The sequence below is a fragment of the Pistacia vera genome, unplaced genomic scaffold (genome assembly GCF_008641045.1).
Source record: "Pistacia vera cultivar Batoury unplaced genomic scaffold, PisVer_v2 Contig413, whole genome shotgun sequence".
In the NCBI taxonomy this organism is placed as follows: domain Eukaryota; kingdom Viridiplantae; phylum Streptophyta; class Magnoliopsida; order Sapindales; family Anacardiaceae; genus Pistacia; species Pistacia vera.
In genome coordinates, this window is record NW_022196239.1 from 644,971 (window position 1) to 662,072 (window position 17,102).

The 17,102-nt window shown below is 35.6% G+C and overlaps 1 non-coding gene across 1 annotated transcript; it reads right to left on the reverse strand.

Annotated features, from left to right (window-relative positions):
• Positions 1–3,512: 3,512 nt before the first annotated feature.
• LOC116142682 lies at positions 3,513–3,619 on the reverse strand. The gene has a single exon (XR_004130030.1). It is a non-coding gene; the product is annotated as a small nucleolar RNA R71 (small nucleolar RNA).
• Positions 3,620–17,102: the final 13,483 nt, after the last annotated feature.

Sequence of the window (17,102 nt, forward strand, 5' to 3'; positions counted from 1 at the left end):
CAGGGTATTAACGTATTAAACAATAAAGTCTCACCTTCTATTCTAATAAAGACTGTAGTCTACAATCAAAGCACACACCACTCATTCAGGTTAAGGTACATATGTCTAAGTTGCTAAGGTGTGAAGTTTATGTTTCGTCCGGTAGTTACACATTTATAAACTTCACTTGGTCTGTCAATGCATATCGAATGCAAAAGTGTTTTAGCCCTAAAATCCCCATTTTAGTGATTCGAGACTCATCACCGGACGAGGCAGACAACACAACAACTTTACAAAATGAGTGCCCAACTTATGTTTCATGGTTGTGATCATAATTTAAGCTATGATAAAATCTCATATCCTATATATGACTACTTCTTACACATGGATTTTATCTTATACTATAGCTCGAAACCTTGCCCACTGATTAAAGGAGATTTATGATGACACACAAATAAACATTTTAATTTATAACAATTGTTTACATTATTTCATAGAATCATTGTACTCTAAGGCATACCTAACATCTCCCCTTGACATCAAGTACACGTGTCCTAATACCTATGCCCTCCACATGACCTAAAACCTTAGTGATAGACTTGTGACGATGACCGATTACTATCGGTAGATATCTGCTACTGTCACTCACCTTGTTGCATGATTTCTTGAATGAAATGATATTTCCTCTCAATATGCTTTCCTTTTTGTGACTTCTAGGTTCCTTTGAATAAGCCACTGCTCCATTATATCACAATAAAGAGTAATTGGCTTATCAAGTCTTGAATCGCCTCTAACTCCCGTAGGAAGTTATGAAGCCACATTGCTTCCTTTGTCCTTCACATGTTGTGACAAACTTGCTTCCTGGTGGAATCTGCAATAAAATTGTTTTACACTCCTCCAAGAACTAGTTTTGCCTACAATACCAAACTGAGGTGAACCTTCGGAAGTAGATTAAAATCTGAGTCGGTGTATCCTATCGGCATAAGATCACCTCCAAAAAGAAGACATATAATCTTTCATCCTACGAAATATTTAGTATATGCTTAACTACCTCCCAATTTTTCATGTCAAGATTTGACTAGTATCTACTAACAACTTTTACACATACAAACGTCAGGTCTATACAGAGAATAGCATACGATATCCCACTACGGGATGCATTGGAATCCATCTCATCTCTAGTTCCTCTTGGAGTAGTTGATGAGAATGCAAAATATCATATTTACCCCCCTTAATGTCTAGTCTTTTATACTTATTTGCTGCCTAAATATACTCATTATTATTCTATTTTGATTTAGGATGCAAATGGAGGCGTTAATTGCAAAACGGAATTAATTAAGTGAATTCAGACAGTTTCGACGTCGTTTCGTAATCTGGGCATAACTCTCTCATCCAAGCTCCGATTGAGATGATTCAAAATGCTGTGGAACGCTAAGAAAGAGATCTACAACTTTAATGTTTTGAGTTTAGAGAATACTCGCTGAATCAAGGTTTTAATTGGGCTGAAGTTGATGCATCTGCACTGGACGTTCTGAACATTTGCCTTGTCATCAATTCAAATAGGCAGATTTTTATTGGAAGATTGAAGACCTATGCACGAAATTACAGCTGGACACACTATTTCCTATTTTGTATTAAGACTTTTTTATTTTCAATACTCAGATTAGGATAAAGGTTATCTTGGGATTTTAGAATATTTTTAGGAGATTAGATTGAGAGAATTAGAATTGGAATTAGATATTTTTAAAGAGGGGATCAGATTAGGTTTTGGAAAAAGGGGACCACGCCTCTCTCTTCTCTTCTCTACAATTTTTCTTTCTTTTTGATTTTTTTGTTTAGGGCCATGAGCGGCTAAACTTTTGTACTTGGTTGAAGGAAACGAGACCTCGGAATCAACCACTATGAGGTCAATCTATTTATTTTAGTGTTCATTTCCGTTTTGAGTTGAATGTTATTCTGTGCATATCTTCATGATTGATGCATTTAATTACTAGGAGGCCTACTAGTGGATTATTTGTTGCAATCTACTGCTAAGTTTGAATCAAACTGTAATTGTTTGATCCTCTAACTTGTAAGCAATTAGGGTTAATATTTGCTGCTTCAGGATTAGTATCTTAAGAAACATTCAACTAATTAAATACAACCGCTTGTGTTTGTGTTGTTTAGCTTCATCGATTTCTCTAATTCTAAGGCGGCCATTAGATTAAATCTTCAGCGCTTGTCTAGGGTTTTTAATGGTAAGATTAATTAAGATCGCTGTTTCCTAATTAATTACAATTAGGAGAGAGAGATAGAAGAAATTCCAACGTGAATATTTAAACAGAATTGATTTATTTTTGCATCAATGATCAGTTGTAAGATTCCGATGTGGTGTTGACGGAGACCAAGTTTCGTTATTATTATTTCGATTAAATTGTTTTTGTTTTGTTTTTGTTTTTTTGTGCTAAGATTGTTTCTGTTTTACTCAAACCCCCAGCCTTGTTCACATCATCGAAAAATTCGGCTAGACACTCTTCGTGTGATCGACCCTTGCTTACCCTATTTATAGTTTAGTAGTTAGGTTGGAGGTTTTAATCTTGGTTGCCTACACAGCACACCAGATTTTGGCGCCGTTGCCGGGGTAGTCTAGGTTTTTTATTTTTTTGTGTTATTTTTTTATTGCGTTTTTTTGTTATATTTGTTTTTTTTGTAGAAAAAAGAAGAAAAAACTGTGAACAGTAGTACTGTTCTGGATGAACAGTAGACTATTCATAAGGAAAATTTTGGTTGAGTTAGGAGTGCTGCAAGTACCCATTTCGAAGAAAACGACGTTCTAAGCAAAACTAGAAGAAATTCTAGCCCCACCCTCTTGAGGCCAAATTCGAATGTTTTGATAGGGTTTTTTCCATTTTAGTGTTTTTGGCCAATTTAATTTAATTTAATTTAATTTTTTTTAAAATTTTCTATTAGTTTTCATTTTTGTCATTTATTCTAATTCTTTTATTAGGTTTTTTTTTTGTTGTATGACCAGGTCCTCTCACCTTGGTGATTTAACATTCGATCCAGAAATTGAGGGCAGTTTGCGCAGGTTAAGGAAGGAAGCTCGGAGAAATTCTGAGGAAAGCAATTTGGCTTTTGATTCCCAATTTGCTAGCAACTCTGATTTAGAAGAAGAGGAAGTCATGGCTGGAAATAGGACTTTGAAAGAGCTTGCTGCCCCTGATTTGAATCAAGCACCTTTATGCATAACATTTCATGTTTTAGATGATGCCAATACTTTTGAATTAAAATCTGGACTAATACATCTCTTGCCCACTTTTCATGGTCTTGCAGGTGAAGATCCTCATAAGCATTTAAAGGAGCTTCATGTGGTTTGCACGAGTATAAAACCTACAGGGGTGACCGAGGAGCAAATTAAATTAACAGCTTTCCCGTTTTCTTTGAAGGATGCAGCTAAGGATTGGCTCTATTATCTACCCTCCGGAACTATAACCACATGGAACGAGATGAAGAGATTATTTCTGGAGAAATATTTCCCAGCTTTGAGGGCAGCCAACATCCGAAAAGAAATTTGTGGTGTAAGGCAGCATAACGGAGAGTCCCTACATGAATACTGGGAACGTTTTAAGAAATTGTGTGCAAGCTGCCCCCATCATCAGATTGGTGAGCAGTTACTGATCCAGTACTTCTACGAGGGCTTTACATACACTGATAGGAGTATGATTGATGCTGCAAGTGGTGGAGCTTTGGTGGATAAGACTCCTGAGGCCGCGAGAAACTTGATTGCAAATATGGCAGCCAATTCTCAACAGTTTGGCAGTAGGCTTGACCTTCCATCTAGGCGTGATAATGAGATAAATATTTCTTCCCTAGAACAACAAATCTCGAGTCTAACTTCTCTTGTTCGTCAAATGGCTGTAGGTTTCATAGAATCATTGTACTTCAAGGCATAACCTACAATCTCCCACTTGACTCAAAGTACATGTTCCTAATACCTATGCCCTCCACATGACCCTTAAAACCTTAGTGATAGACTTTGTGAACGGATGCCGATTACTATCGGTAGATATCTGCATACTGTCACATCACCTGTTGCATGATTTCTTGAATGAAATGATATTTCCTCTCAATATGCTTTCCTTTTTGTGACTTCTAGGTTCCTTTGAATAACCACTGCTCCATTATTTCACAATAAAGAGTAATTGGCTTATCAAGTCTTAGATCGCCCTATAACTCCCGTAGGAAGTTATGAAGCCACATTGCTTCCTTTGTCACTTCACTGTTGTGACAAACTTGCTTCCATGGTGGAATCTGCAATAAAGATTGTTTACACCCTCCCGAAACAGTAGTTTGCCTACCATGGTACAAAACCTGAGGTGAACCTTCTGGAATAGGGTTAGATTAAAATCTAGTCGGTGTATCCTATCGGCATAAGATCACCTCCAGAAAAAAGAGACATATAATCTTCATCTACAAGATATTTAAGTATATGCTTAACTACCTCCCAATGTTCATGTCAAGATTTGACTATTATCTACTAACAACTTTTACGACTAACAAACTCGTTCTTACGAGAATAGCTACATGAGACTCCCAACTACGTGATGCATATGGATCCATCTCATCTCTAGTTCCTCTTGAGTAGTTGATGAAATGCAAAAATCATATTTCCCCCCCTTAATGTCTAGTCTTTTATACTTATTTGCTGCCTAAATATACTCATTATTATTCATTTTGATTTAGGATGCAAATGGAGGCGTTAATTGCAAAACGAATTAATTAGTGAATTCAGACAGTTTCGACGTCGTTTCGTAATCTGGGCATAACCTCTCATCCAACTCCGATTGAGAGATTCAAATGCTGTGGAACGCTAAAAAGAGATCTACAACTTTAATGTTTTGAGTTTAAGAGATACTCGCTGAATCAGGTTTTTAATTGGGCTTGAAGTTATGCATCTGCACTGGACGTTCTGGAACATTTTGCCTTGTCATGCAATTCAATAGGCAGATTTTTATTGGAAGATTTGAAGACCTATTGCACGAAAATTACAGCTGGACACACTATTTCCTATTTTGTATTAAGACTTTATTTTATTTTCAATTACTCAGATTAGGATAAAGGTTATCTTGGGATTTTAGAATATTTTTAGGAGTTTAGATTGAGTAGAATTAGAATTGGAATTAGATATTTTTAAAGAGGGGATCAGATTAGGTTTGGAAAAAGGGGACCACGCCTCTCTCTCTCTTCTCTACAATTTTCTTTCTTTTTGAGTTTTTGTTTATGGCCATGAGCGGCTAAACTTGGTAACTTGGTTGAAGGAAACGGGACCTCGGAATCAACCAACTATGAGGTCTAATCTATTTTATTTAGTGTTCAATTTCCGTGTTTGAGTATTGAATGTATTCTGTGCTATCTTCATGATTGATGCATAATTACTAGGAGGCCTACTAGTGGATTATTTGTTGCAATCTACTGCTAAGTTTGATTCAAATCTGTAATTGTTTGATCCCTCACTTGTGAAGCAATTAGGGTTAATAATTTGCTGCGTCAGAATTAGTAATCTTAAGAGAACATTCAACTAAATTAAATACACCGCTTGTGTTTGTTGTTTAGCTTCATCGATTTCTCTAATTCTTAAGGCTGCCATTAGATTAAATCTTCAGCGCTTGTCTAGGGTTGTTTAATGGTAAGATTAATTAAGATCGCTTGTTTCCTAATTAATTACAATTAAGGAGAGATAGGAAATAGTTCCAACGGTGAATATTTAAACAAGAATTGATTTATTTTTGCATCAATGATCAGTTTGTAAGATTCCGATGGTGGATGTTGACGGAGACAGTTTCGTTATATTAATTGATTTCGATTTAAATTGTTTTTGTTTTTGTTTTTGTTTTTTTGTTTGTGCTAATGTTTTCTGTTTACTCAAACCCCCAGCCTTGTTCACATCATCGAAAAATTCGGCTAGACACTCTTCGTGTGATCGACCCTTGCTTACCCTATTTATAGTTAGTAGTTAGGTAGGAAGGTTTTAATCTTGGTTGCCTACGACACACACCAGATTTGGCGCCGTGGCCGGGAGTGATTCTAGTTGATTATTTTGTTTTTGTGATTTTTTTTTATTGCGTTTTTTTGTATATTTTTTTTATTTGTAGAAAAAAAAGAAAAGAAAAAAACTTGAACAGTAGTACTGTTCTGATGAACAGTAGTACTATTCATAAGGAAAATTTTGGTTGAGTTAGGAGTGCTGCAAGCACCCATCACAAAGCGATTCAAGGTCCAGATCCATACATATCCATTAAGATGGATTGCTATGATTAATCATGTAAACAATAGAATCATAATCCTATTTTGCTACCTATTTGGTAGAGGAACATTCGAGGAGCTAGCTTCTAGAAAGATTCTCTAGCATATTCTTTGATGCTCCTAGATCAAGTCTAGGTAAAGCCTCTTGAACGAATATTGGGCCTTATATGGAATTGGGCTTAGGCCAAACATGACAATCTCCCCCACTTAATTACACGATGCCCTCATTGTGAAACCACATCATAAAACTCTCGAATCTTGCTTTCAAATTGTCACAATGCATGCTCGGGTTCCCAACTAGTTTCATAATTCGCCAAGCTCTTCCAATTCACTAGATACTTACGACTCTTAAGTATAATTCAATGTGCAAACCACCCTTGTGTTTAAAATGGCCTCGATGTCCTTTTCATAAGCGGAAGTGGCTCCAAATGGTGTTCACTTAAGCTCATTTCTATTAGGATCTTCCATGTCTGCATGATAAGACATCAAACAACTCATGGAAGACTAGGTCAAAGTTAAGTCTCAAGGGTAGCCCTAACTAATAAGCGGTGTTTAATTCCAACCTCTTAACAATGGGCAAAGGGCCTTTATACTTCCGTAGTAGTCCCTTAGGAAGTGAGTGCATTGATTTGTGTTAATAGGCTAAAATCTTCATAAACACCATGTTTCCCACAAAGAACTCAACATGCATATGTTTATTGTCTGCCCATTTCTTTATCTTCTTGGTTGCCTTACTCAAATATGACTACGTAACGTTTGCTTGCTCATGCCAAGTCTTGGCAACTTTGAATGTCATAAGACTCTTGCCATTGTAAGTCTTCTCAACAATGTGCAGTCTAAGAGGTTGCTACCCATAATCATCTCGAATGGACTCCAATTGGTAGCTTTACTAGTTGATAGTTGTAAGAAACTACACAATATCCAACAACTTCACCCAATCTCACTGGTTGATGCTCACAAAATGCTTGAGATAAACTCTAGAAGTGTGTTTACCCTCCTGGTTTGTCGATTAAACTTTGGTGTAGGGATACAGTATGGAGTCCATCAGCTTAAACAACTCAGTCCAAAACTTCCTAGCGAATTGTGAGTGTCGATTGCTAATGATGGATTGCAGTTGTCCCCAATATTTCACTATATGCTTGAAAAACAATTGAGATGTGTCTTCTTCAAATTGCATGTAATAGTGATCTTGGTTCCTTTATATAGTTATTGGAATTAAACAATATCATTTTAGTCCAAAACTTTACATGACATTCATGCAATATTCCTCCACTAATTATATCATGTTTTAGCCCACTATTACCTCATACCTGACATGACAATCATGTAAGTCTTTCTACACAAGTATATTAAACCATTTAATACATTTAATGCATGTCTCCGAATACCTTCTGTAACTTGTCTAATTTAATTTCCCAAACTATTCTAAATAGTTCAAATTAAATTAGAATAATTTATTTTCCACACATATTGTCTACCTAGGGGACCCATATGAAAATGTTTAATAACATGCTTCAACATATTCGGTTCTATACCTCTTTATCTCATAAATGTAAGGTGTCGAATGCGTTAATGTTGTCCAACTCCACTATAAGGACAACGTTGCACTATTGAATTAAATATTAAGTTTATCAGAAACTTTAATAATTTAATCTGATTAAATTATCTCATTAAAGTCTATCCATTTAGCGATAACTACACATATACCCTCATGGAACACTGATAATTGGAACTGGGTTGATATACCAATATACCTTTCCGGTTACATCTTTTCGTTGCGTCAAATTTTACATCCATTGAATGGTAAATGTTTAATGAACACTTAGTAAACACTTGGCCAAGTATTATCATTCAAGACCCTGTAAAACCCACAAGATGGTATCCCTTAAACCCTTCAGATTTATGAATCTATATCTATGGAATAGTGTTCTCGGACCCATAGAACTACAATCCCAATCAACCAGGGTATTGACGTATTAAACAATAAAGTCTCACCTTCTATTCTAATTAAAGACTGTAGTCTACAAATCAAAGGCACACCACTCATTCAGGATTAAGGTACATATGTCTAAGTTGCTAAGGTATGAAGTTTATGTTTTTCGTTACGGTAGTTACACATAATTATAAACTTCACTTGGTCTAGTTCAATGCATATCGAATGCAAAAGTGTTTTAGCCCTAAAATCCCCATTTTAGTGATTCGAGACTCATCACCCGACGGAGGCAGACGACACAACAACTTTATCAAAATAGAGTGCCCAACTTATGTTTCATGGTTGTGATCATAATTTCAAGCTATGATAAAATATCATATCTCATATATATGACTACTTCATATACACATGGATTTTATCTTATACTGTAGCTCTGAAACCTTGACCACTAATGCTAAAGGAGATTTATGATGAAAACACAAATAAAACATTTTAATTTATTTAACAATTGTTTACATTATTTCATAGAATCATTGTACTCTTAAGGCATAACCCTAACAATCTCCCACTTGACATCAAAGTACACGTGTCCTAATACCTATGCCCTCCACATGACCCTTTAAAACCTTAGTTGATAGACTTTTGGTGAACGGATAAGCCGGATTACTATCGGTAGATATCCTGCATACTGTCACATCACCTCATTGCATGATTTCTTGAATGAAATGATATTTCCTCTCAATATGCTTTCCTATTTTGTGACTTCTAGGTTCCTTTGAATAAGCCACTGCTCCATTATTATCACAATAAAGAGTAATTGGCTTATCAAGTCTTAGAATCGCCTCTAACTCCCGTAGGAAGTTATGAAGCCACATTGCTTCCTTTGTCGCTTCACATGTTGTGACATACTTTGCTTCCATGGTGGAATCTGCAATAAAGGATTGTTTTACACTCCTCCAAGAAACAGTAGTTTTGCCTACCATGGTTACCAAACCTAAGGTGAACCTTCTGGAATTAGGGTTAGATTTAAAATCTGAGTCGGTGTATCCTATCGGCATAAGATCACCTCCAAAAAAAAGAAGCATATAATCTTTCATCCTACGAAGATATTTAAGTATATGCTTAACTGCCACCCAATGTTCCATGTCAAGATTTGACTGGTATCTACTAACAACTCTTACTACATAACAGACGTCAGGTCTAGTACAGAGAATAGCATACATGAGATTCCCAACTGTGGATGCATATGGAATCCATCTCATCTCTAGTTCCTCTTAAGGAGTCTTGGGAGACTACTCTTGAGAAAGTTTAATTCCATGCCGAAAAGGTAAAGACCATTTCTTGGAATTGCATAGCAAATCTTACTAGTATATGTTGTTTGTATAAACCCTAAGATAATGCTAGTATCTATTCCTCTAATCCCTATGTAATTGGATCCCCAGAAAATGACTAGTCTCTCCCAAATCTTTCATTTAGAAGTGCTCAACCTGCAAAACCTTTGTGGTAGATAACATTCCTACATCATTCCCAATTAGTAGAATGTCATCCACAGATAAAACTATAAATACAACCTTTAGGTCTTAATCCTCTTGTATACACAAGATTATTCTTCTAACTGAAGAAAGCCAATAGTTTTGATCATTTGAACAATTTTTTGTTCCAAGACCTAGATGTTTGTTTAAGTCCATAAATGGATTTCAATAGTTTGCAAACTTCTTGCTTTTGTCTCATCTCTATGAAACCTTTGGGTTGTTCCATGTAAATGGTTTCGTCTAGACTACCATTCAAAAATGTAGTCTTGAAGTACATTTGTCATATATCATAATCATATTGATTGGCAATGGACAAGAGAATGTGAATTGACTTAAGCATGACTATTGGTGAGAAGGTGTCCTCATAGTCAACCCATTCCTTATGTTGAGATCTAATCGAATCATACAAAGTGGAAAATAAAAATTTTATTCATTTAAACCATATATCTCCATTAATCCTTATATTGATTTGTGGTATTTACATGTTAAGAGGCATAAAATAAATTAGTTATTATTTTGTACCTGCATTGATGGATTTTTACAAAACTCGAATCGCTATCACTCCAAGATTAGGAATGCGCAAACGATGATCCACACGAAGATAGGAGGAAATCCAATTGATTTATTTGCTAGAATATAATCAATTGGTTCAAGAATTAAATAGTGCAGAGTTTTTCAATAGAAAAATCCCCTATACTATGTTGAACACGTTTTTTGGATGAGAGAGAGGACAGTAGGGTTTTCGTTTGCTAACTTGCTGTTATGTTTTTATTTTTAAAGTTGCACTTATATAATGCAACAAATAAAAACCCTATTCCTAAATTGGAATAGTGTTAACCATTTTCCTTTATTGGAATATATTTATTCCCATAGCCACTCATTGCTAATATGGTATTTTATTTTAATTATTATTATTATCCATTAATATATATAAAATACATTAATATTTAATAATAATAATAATAATACATTTAAATATATGTATATATATTTAAATATGTAATCTCAGTTATTTTAATTTCATTATAAAATTAATAGGCAACGACCTGAGTAAATTTAATTGCATTGTGAGATTACCAAATTACCTCTTCATTCTAGAAGACGAAATTATCCCTTTCACTTATTAATTCTAAAACTGTTTCCTAAGTGTGTGACCCATGGGCTCCTTATCACATCGACAATAGGTAGTACGTGATTAACACCTAATTAATCGTCTCACAGCACACGGACCAAGATTGGCCTTTAGCAAGGCATCATTGGCACCCGATAGATTCAGATTTAGCGATATAGCTTCCTATCAATGATATGATTACCGTATAATTCAATCACTTCATCATCTATTATCTCATCAAGGTTTGAAGCACATAAATAGTGTTAGCTTTAAGTATGAATTACCTTGACATAGTTGTATTCGGTTATCGGACCAACGACCAAACAAGATTGGATTTCAACAACAACTCAATTCCACTATGGCCATAGATTTAAGGTCGTTGCCTTTTAGGCTTTTATCGAATATCTCAATGAGATAATTTCTTCTATACCCAGAAATGATGAATCCTTTGTCAACCCACCATAGTCATAGTATACTTCTAAATGTAGCCAACCACTACAATACTGTTAACCCTAAATAGGATTATATTAGGCTAGTGTCAAACTACACCAATATTAACACACGGCGCTCTGATGATCTCAAGTCTAAGGATCACATGCGCCATCATTCATTAGAGGATGCATTCCATAGATACTAGGGTTACCATCTATATGGAATCCTCTAGCGTCACACCAAGTTGTTGTTAGTAAACGGTCCCATATACGCAACGAAAACAAAACAAAATTAATGTAGAGATCGTTTACATGAGCCAAGATCAAGGGTATAATTTTACAATTTTATGAAAGCAAGAATCTGCATAAATTAATAATCTGTGTTTAAAGAAACAAACGCACGTTTGGAGGCTCCACCACGATTGTCTTTGAACGTTTTGCTACCGATCCAAGTGTAGGATCGAACCCACGTAGTCCACACGAAGACAATCTCAAAAGGACCAAAGAGAGATTTGCTAGATCCTCTTTGGCTTCAAGATTCAGAAGAAAAGAAATCAATTGAAATTGATTTAGGCTAAACCAATTTTCTGCCGTGGGAGTGTATTCCAAAAAGGGGGTTGTGTTTTTTTTTTTTTTTTTGTTTTTCAAAGAAAAATCTCAATCATTAAATTAACACACTTTTTTCTTTTTATAGTAAAAACAATTTGCCCTAATCCCGTACGGAATAGGCTTGGGCTTCAACCCAAACGCCCCATATTGCCAAACACTCCCAATTTGATTTATTTTATTTTCCATCATTATCTCAATTAAAATCAATTAATATATATATTTAAATATATATTAACATTTAACAATAATGATAATATATTTAAATATGTGCGAACACACATTTAAACGTAATTTCACTTATTTAATTTTTCTAACAAATTAAATAAAGGCTACGACCTCAGCAAATTTAATTGCACTGTGAAATTACCAAAATACCCTTTCGCCTTAAAAGATGAAAACGCCCTTCTTTCTTCTTGCATCTTAAATTGTCTTCTATGTGTGTGACCCTTAGGCTCCTCATCATATCGGCAGTGTATAGTATTGCGATTAACACCAATTAATCGTCTCACTAATACACAGACCAAGATTGGCCCCTAGCAAGGCATCATGGCCACCCGATAGATTCGGATTCAGCAAAGTAGCTACCTGTCAACGATATGGTTACCGTGCAATTCGATCCTTTCATCATACGTTATCTCGACGAGACGAAGGCATAGAAATAGTGTCAACCTTCGGTTACTCTCGATATTATTTATTCAGTTTCTGGACCAATGACCCGTATTATAAACTGGATAGAGCAACAACTCAATCCCACTGTGGCCACAGTTTTAGTGTCATTGCCATATACTGAATTGCGCCGTGAGATAACTTTCTCCCGTACCCGGGAGTGATGAATCCTCTGTCAATCCACCATAGTCTTGATACACTCCTTGATGCAGCCAATCACCACCGTATTGACAGCTCTGAAAAGAACTGCGTTAGGCTAGTGTCAAACTACACCAATCGGTGCACAAGGCGCTCCGGTGATCTCAAGTCTAAGGATCACATGCACCACCATTCGTTAGAGGATTTGTTCCATAGACACTGGGGTTACCATCCATATGGAATCCTCTGGTGGGTCAGTCCAGTGAACTTGCTGTGGTGTAATCGCCTACAACAAACACCCATGTGTTGCACCAGGTTGTCACCAAACAACCTTGACAAGTGAGATCAGTCACTGCCTTTCGACAGGGTCGTTCAACACTATGATCGCCTTACCGTATTATCTGTGCCCTTATTTCAGAATAATACTGGGGCTACCGACATTTCTAGAATGGCCACCATATGTGCTCATAGGGTTCTCACTATCAAGATTTGAAACACTTGATACCCTCGTCACGGTTCTACCATTCTAAAGACATATATCAATACATATTGCAATAATAATGATTTACGCGATATAGAATAAAATGCCTTTTATTGATTAATGAACATTACTGCAAAGAGTCCATTCCACAATAATTGATTGGCTCTAGGGCACTTACTCCAACAGTTGTCACCAAACAACTTTGACATGTGAGATCTGTCACGACCTTTCAGTAATGTTGTTTAACGCTATGATAGTTTTACTGTATTACATGTGTCCTCGGTCAGGATAATATCGAGGCTACGAACAATTTTAGAATAGCCATTATATGTGCTAATAGGGTTCTCACAATCAAGATTTATAACAATCGATACCCTCGTCACAGTTCTACCATTCTGAGGACATATATCAATACATATAGAATGATTTACACGATATAATTATATGCCTTTTTATTAATGGAATAACATGATACATATAGTCAATTTACAAAATGCGATTGGCTCTATGGCACCTATTTTAACACCTTCTAGGTATAACCCTTTGCCGCCAACCTAGCTTTAAAGGTCTCTACCTTCCTGTCAATCCCCCTCTCTCTCTTGTATACCCATTTACATCTAATGAGTTTGATGCCTTCCGAAGCATCTACAAGTTCCCCAACCGAATTTGAATACATTGATTTTATTTTCAATTTCATAGCAATTACCAATGTGGTGCATCGGCATCATCCATTTCTTCTTCAAAAAATAAGGATCTAATTCCTTCACTCTGGTATCTTGCGATACTCCAAGGTATCGGTCATATTGTATAATTGTCCTCCCATTACGTTGAGGTATTGTAAGTGGTTGAACAACTAGATCATCAGTTCTTGGTTGAGATGTTAAAGCTCTCGAGTTTCCATTAACAAACACACTACGGGTGGAATCTTCTATCATTTCTTCAAAAATAATTTTACTTCTAAGCTTATGGGTATTAATATAGTCATCCTCTAGAAAAGTGGTAGTCATACTGGTAATCACTTTCTAATCAGACTAACTATAAAAACAGTACCCTCTAGTACCTTTTGGGTACCCCACAAACAGACATACCTTAGATCTTAGGCCCAGCTTACTCTCATTGTCCTTCAATACATATACTGGACACCCCCAAATACGAATATGGTGTAAACTAACTTTACAACATGTCCATAATTTGGCGGGTGTCTTAGGGACAATTTAGATGGGACCAAGTTTAGTAGATATCCTGCTATCTTTATTGCATAACCCTAAAAACTATTAGGTAACTCAGAATAACTCAACATAAATCTAACCATGTCCATCAAAGTTCTATTCCTCCTCTCTGCAACACCATGTTGTTGTGATATTCCCGCTGCAGTGAGTTGGTATAGAATCTCATTGTCCTTCAAGTAGTCATCAAAGTATTCACCACCACGATCTGATCGTAATGATTTGATACTTTTACCTAATTGATTTTCCACCCTAATCCAATATTGCTTGAACTTTTCAAAATTATAAGAGTGAGAGAACATATGATAAACACTAGATTGAATAATCATTCATCACCACTAAACATGTAATTCAAATTAATAGAAACACTTCCCAACTTCCTAGCCTCTTGATTACATCAGCGCAAAAAATACCATAAGCTAGATAAATTCGATCTCTCCTTACTGTTTATTGGATTAGACACGGTTTTAACTCAATTCCCTATTTATTGAAAAACCTAGGATATTATCTCTAGATTCAAAGTAATAAAAGCACTAAGAGGCAAGAGACATGTTGAATCAATGCTAAGCTGATAAGCTTAGTTTAGTTATCTTGAGTGTTAATTCCCATTGCATGCAAGCAAGCAACTTACCACTAGTTATTTAGATTAGAAGCGATTTTGAACTAGACAATCTAAATTGGTATAAGATTAACCCAACTATTTAATTGTCTGCTTAAACAATCAAAGAAAACCTATTAAGGCATTCATCACAGAGAATATAACACATAATCAAGAGGAATTTGGAAGAAATAAAATTTTAGTCATTCAATTAAATAAAAAGAAAAAACATGTCTAGGGCTTTGAAATCACCCCCAATCACAAAAGAATTAGTTACTCATGGAAAAAAAAAAAAACAATAATTGTATTCATGATAACAAAATAACAAAAAAGATAAGAAAAACTTAAGAACACTAGGCTGATCAAAGGAGTTGATGACGATCCTCTCCAATTCTCTACTCCAAGCCTTTTTCAATCTCTTTTCCTCTCTAAATTATTATGGAGCTTTGTTTCTCTCCATTCTCTCTTTTTCCAAGAATGAATAAATACATCTATTTATAGTGCTAAAGTTGTGGAAGCATAATTTTAGTAATCCTATACAAATTAGAATAGGAAAATTCGGATAATCCTTTGATAGAGTTCATGTAGAATTAGGATTCCTACGTCATGGCTTGGCACCAAATTTTTCATACCTCGACAAGCGTTGTTCCAGAATTCTTTCTTTCAAACCTGAAGTACAATGTCGCAGCGGAAGAAAGTTCATGCCACGACGCCAAAAGAATTACAATTTTGAGTATGATAACTTCTAAATGTGATGAACTCATAAGCATATGAATTATGGCCCTTCGAGTTGGATTTCCAATTGTCCAAGAATCATCCCAATTAGAGGTCAACAACACGAGTTATGATCAAAATAACAAAGCATTCTCTATAATCAAGCATATTCCAAGATTTGGATTCCATAATGAATATGGCGTAACTCCTTCGTTTCAACTCCAATTCTCAAACCGTTTGTTTCTAATCACCAAAAATTCCATCATTAACATTATCTTTCATCCGAATATCATTTTTAAGCAATTATACCTTGAAAACACAACAAAAATATCCGTGATCCTGAAAAATGCATTTATGAAAGAATTAAATCAATTCATGCAAATTATCCATAATTCCCCACAAATACTATTGATAAACCACCAAGTATAAGTGAATTTTTAAGTACTTTTCAATATTAGTTTATCATCTCTGATCTTGTGGCTAAGACAATCTACCTCTAGCTATTCAAATCACTTGCTCTTTTTGACGTAGAACTCATTGTCTTGCCGCACCTTGAATATGGTCTGGAAATGTTCAACGTGTTCCTCAAGCATATCATTGTAGATAACGATATCGTCAAGGTACATCAACGTGAACATGTCTAAGAAAGGTTGGAAAATCTGGTTCATGAGTGTCCAAAAGGTGGTTCGTGTATTTGTTAGTCTGAAAGGTATCACGAGAAACTCACACATCTTATAACAAGTCACACAAGCCGTGTTTGCTTCATCACCCTCAGCCATTATCACTTGATAATATCCTAACCTCAATCAAGCTTTGTAAACTACTTGGCTTGTCCTAATTGATCAAACAAGTCAGCAATTAAAGGAATAAAGTAGTTGTTTTTTTATGGTTACCTTATTGAGTGCTTGGTAGTCGATACACAATCGTAATGACTCATCATGCTTCTTCTAAAATAGGTCTGGAGCTTCATATGATGCTTTAGATGCTTGGGTGAACCTCAAATCCAACAAATCTTTGAGTTATCTTTTCAACTCGTCCAACTCAAGTGGTTACATACGATAAAAGGCTTTTGTTGGTGGTTTGGCTCCTAGCTCGAGCTCGATTTAGTAATCTACCTCTCTCATAGGTGGCAATCTCTTGGGAAATTATGGTGGCCATACTCCCTCGTACTCCTCAAGTACCTTGGTAATTTCTCTTGATACCTTTCTTACTAAGCCATCACTCCCATCATCCACTATGCACATGATGGCCAAATATATGGCTTCTCCTCGCTTGGCTCTTTTTTTTTTTTAAGTTGTGTTGCTAAGAGAATATGTCATTTGTTGCTTGGCTTTGTCCTTCAAGGCTTTATCATTGTGGGAATCATACATGGGTTTCCTTCTAAGATGTAAATAGAGTTGAA